The following is a 4,726-nucleotide window of genomic DNA, read 5'->3' as shown; positions in this document are numbered from 1 at the left end:
TTTTTTTTTATCAGGTTGATGCACCACTCATTCACTTTCAAAGGAGAACATAATAAAATTGAACATGAAAAAGTTGCAGTCGCAATCCAAGCACAATGACCCACTGATTGAGGGATCACGCCATCTTTCACTAATTTACGAGTTCAAATTATGTCGCAAGCGAACATTTCACCAATCAATATTTCAAGCATTCACGATGTTATGGGAAATTTTTTTCAAGTTTTTACTATATTAGTTACAATAATGGGGTTGCATACTTACGGATAGAACGAGTGGTTATGATTCAAACGAGATATTCTGTAACGGATACAATATTTTTATATAATGATAAGAATGAATAATTGTATTGAACATCAACTTCCCGCATTTTTTTTTTTTAATTTATCAGAGGAAAAAAATCGCAATCCATCATGGCTCGGGCGGGAAGGCTGAGTCGGACCATCCCCAATCCTCGTGCATCTCAACGATTGTTGTTTCCGCTAAGTTGACCACTTGTGCTAGTGCAAAACGATTGACCACTTGAGGTTGCCCTATGTGGTGACAGTTGCTATCATTGTTGTTTCTGCTGTTCTTTTCAAAGATTTCTTCCAGACAAGACTAAGCATGAGTAAGATCAATGAAAGAGGGCAGTCCAAATAATGATGCTGCTATAAACCATTGAGTAGCGTGAACGGTGAACTGACTGAATAAAATGATGAAACAGGTATACCTCGGTTAGTACCTCTCGGAGGACTTTCACATGAACATAAAAATGTTTGCAAGAGCTATCCGGTGTGAACCCCCCACCAATTAGCAAGGGATGCATGATTTTTGGGGGAAAAAGTCATGTCGACTAACTTGCTAGACATTGACTTCATTCGATTTGTATGCTGGTTTTAGCGGACAAACGTCAACAATCTCTATCTCAAAGGAGAATTCCCAGATGGAAGGGAAAGATTGACATGGACTTCTGCCTTCAAAGGGATTGCTGTAGGACCTCAATTCAGTTCGGTCAGGTGGACCTTTCGATGATGAAATGGTGCTGTTAGATGCTAGATTCCAGGTACACATGAATTTAGAAAGAGTGATCTCCACCACCTCCCAAAGGAGCCTGGTAAAATGGAACGTTTGAGAGAACCCTTGATCGATGGGACACCAACAAAGCATATGCCTGAATGTCCAGGATTGAAGAGTGCACAAATTCTCTGTGCTTGCCATCGTTCCTACTGACTGCAAAGCCTTCAATCAGTCACCTGACTTCCCCATTGAGCTTTCTCTGCAAGGAGCTGGGATCACAAGAAGCTATCCGGCCCGATTGGATCCCTTGTAAGCCTTAAACACTAGTCTTCCAGAAACTGCAAGTCAATAAAGACACTACTGAACATGAACATAGAGAAGCTGCCTGGTTTGGTCGGGAACATGAAGTATTTGAAAGTATTGAAGATGAGGTTCTCTGTCATAAGAACGATAACTAGTGCAGTATGGAAGCAGGAAAAGCTAGAAAAAAGTTATGATGAAACAAGTATACCTCGGTTAGTACCTCTCTGAGGACTTCACATGAACAAAAAAATGTTTGCAAATACATACGTTTATCTAGCCCAGTAGTCTGACTGAAGAGGAGCTGCTTCATTTGATTAGAGACAGACAGACAGAAACAGCGTACAAAACACAAATTTAGGATCGATATATAACCTATCTTAAAATGCATTAGCACTTTAAGATTATCAGACATAAAATTTGAGCTTCAAGTGCCTAAAAATGATATATGTCCGGACCATTATTAACAACCCCATAAAATTTCGAGCAAGCAAATTTTGCAATGAAAACAGACCAAAAAAAGAAAGAAAAAAATTTGTAATGAATGGTTGGATGTCTTTACCCACTACCTTTTAGTATGCGACCAACTCGAAGCTATAAAGCTTAAAATGTATGACTCAATTTACACAACTAGAGACTTCAATAATTGGTGGTCCGCATAAAGGGCTGTTTGCACCCCATTCTGCTTGTGTTTTGTCAAAAATGTAAGAAAACAAGATGCTATGCATGATGATTGTAAATATGAATACGAGAGCCGTAGAAAGTTCAAGATCCACATAAAGAGTCTAGACTCTTCAATGTAGAGTTGGCAGAGAATTCCGGATAAGTCCTAACAGCCCAAAATTGAACAGTTGGAAGAACACAATAGAAAAGAAACCAATAAAATTCAGAAGTCCCAGGCATAACAAATTTTCAATTTATCTTACCACAAGATCGAGTCCCCAAAAGGATGTCATAGCCCCTCCAATAGAATGCCCTGTCACCATGACGTTGATGTCTCTCTCTATAAATCCTTGGCTCTCATAACAGCATCCAAAAATCTAGGTTGAATTGTTTATTGTGATAAGCATGATTAAATCCATAATGAACCTAAGCAAAGATCAATAGAGTAGGACTGTAACTCAATCCGAATCAGAAGTATCCACAGGTGTGAGAGCCTTATCATCACTAGAACTCACCATGGCACTAGGCATGCCGGGGTAATATGTCAAGCTGTTTCCAATAGAGATCTTCAACTCAATTTTGTATGCTATAGACATTAAATAGAAGTAATCACTAACTGAAAAGCTCAAATGATAAAGAGAAGTGACAGAATTTTTCACAGAACAAAATTAGTGAAGTATGTGATCTCCTCATGACTCCATCTAAAATTACAAGTAACTTCCTTGTCTTGGTGGAAATGATTCACCCCTTTTCTGCTCGTATGGACAGCAGTCCCATGTGCCTTGTGTATGCATTCAATGAGGCTGCTCTTCTTATCTTAATTTTCATCAAATCCTTTGCATGTCAATTGTAAGAGGAGGAATCGCAAAAGGTAACATGCATACCTATGTTCTTGGAAACCTTTGAAAGCAATAACCGTAGCATTAAGGTCCTTGGCCACCCCAACATGTGCCTATATATTAAATAGTTTAAAAATAGAGACAGATAATAAGATGCAATTCAAACATAGAGGCATCACAAGCATGCAAACTGATAGGCCACTGTAAAACAATTCATATACCTGTAAGCAGTGCTGAAGGTCAACTATCAGTTTAATGACTTCGAACCCCTGCTTTCATCTCGAAAAGGCATTAATAACCAGTTCGGAAGCTCATAAGATGAGGCTGCATATGCCCAAAAAATCTCATCTTAAAAATTGGGTATTTAGCACTAAAGATCCATTCTTCACGCAACCTTAGCAACAATGCTATATTAAAAAGGAGTCAAATTACCTTGTTCTTTCCATCACATCTAGGGCATGTCCAGCTAAAAAGTTCTGTCAAATCTGACATGTAAACCTGCAATAAAGAGCTTTGCGTTAAATTACATTTTTATTGTATTGAAATGGTAAAACCTGATGCGTAACAACAACAAGCTCTATGTAAATGTGAATTTTTTTTAAAGAACACTTATGGCTGATGCATACCCCACCAATATCGTGGCAAGAGTGTGATTGTAAACAGCTTTATGAGCCTTGGACCTCACTTTTAATTCTGCATTTACCAGTACATAAAATTTCAGATTGAAATGCAGTCTCAAGCTCATTCAATCACAAGCAATGAATCAAGTTTCTTATGTCTCTAGCAAGCTATAATGACAAATCAAGTGAGGGGAACGCTTTAAGTCAACATCAACTCAAAACAACATTCAGTATATTTTTGCAGTCCTTTGTGAACCGAAAGAAGTATTTACACAATCCAATGCAATGAAGGAGGAATAAGTAAACAACGTAAGGCTCCACTTTCCCACAAAGTTACTCCACTAAAACCTACAGGCTACAGCCATAACTCAACTGAACAAAAGCTGAACAGCTGTTATTCAATCACCGTAAGACACTCAACAATTTTTTTCCCCAAAGTAGAAACAGCAGAGTGTGATCTGTACCGAACAAATATGAGGAAATTCGATCAATCTGACCACATTCCAATTGTAGCATTGATCCAAACTCAGTAATCTAAGGGATTAACAGAAGCAACCAAGTACAACTCGACACTCATCAGTCACATGAATTGAAAGCTGCCAATTGTACACCAGAGGGATCACATAGCTATAGTTTGCCCCATTCAATCAGGTCCTACAACTCCACAACAGAGTCAACAATTCCCCCCAACCATGAAACACCTAATCTGCCAAATTCACAATACAAATCTCAATGTCTAACCTCAAAACTGACGTACTCAACGCTAGAGCCTGTCTATTCGCACCTTATCACTATCAAAACTCCCAATCCAAACTGATTACATGAACGTGAATAGCGATCACCTCTCGCCCCACTTGCAGCAATCAAGCATGTCAAAACCACCGTCGCCCTCAACCGCGACCCGTTCTGCTTTATATTCTTTACAATCTTTCCCGATTTGCCCCGGGATCTTCTTCCGTTGGCGGCCATATTCGGCGTCGCGTTCCGTGATTTCGTCGTTTGCGAGAGGGCACTGAAGGAAGTTCTGCTAAAATCGGGACGTTTGACGAAGACTCGCACAGCGACGTCCTCCGTCGGGTTCGATCTTCCCTCCTTTGGAGATTTCCCTCCCTTTGACGTCTCCACATCAGCATTTTGACTGCGCTGGGTTCAATTTAGTTGGTCCACACTAAATTTTAAAGATCATGCTAAATTAAAGTTAATATTATTTATCATTTTATATATAACCATGGAGATACGCGAAAATGCAATTGGTCCATTATGGCCACATGCTTCTCGAGTTAAAGTGTTTTCATATTCATCATCGAA

General features: G+C 39.3%; 1 long non-coding RNA gene across 1 annotated transcript; it reads right to left on the bottom strand.

Annotated features, from left to right (window-relative positions):
• Positions 1–1,349: 1,349 nt before the first annotated feature.
• LOC104417495 lies at positions 1,350–4,350 on the bottom strand. Its single transcript, XR_005550599.1, has 7 exons — positions 3,425–4,350; positions 3,231–3,296; positions 3,020–3,122; positions 2,844–2,911; positions 2,475–2,545; positions 2,223–2,272; positions 1,350–1,600 (listed from the first exon to the last, which is right to left on the bottom strand). It is a non-coding gene; the product is annotated as an uncharacterized LOC104417495 (long non-coding RNA).
• Positions 4,351–4,726: the final 376 nt, after the last annotated feature.

Source organism: Eucalyptus grandis, chromosome 4 (genome assembly GCF_016545825.1).
Source record: "Eucalyptus grandis isolate ANBG69807.140 chromosome 4, ASM1654582v1, whole genome shotgun sequence".
In the NCBI taxonomy this organism is placed as follows: Eukaryota; Viridiplantae; Streptophyta; class Magnoliopsida; order Myrtales; family Myrtaceae; genus Eucalyptus; species Eucalyptus grandis.
Note: the sequence above shows the minus strand (reverse complement) of the source record. Positions and strands in the feature narration are given on the sequence as shown.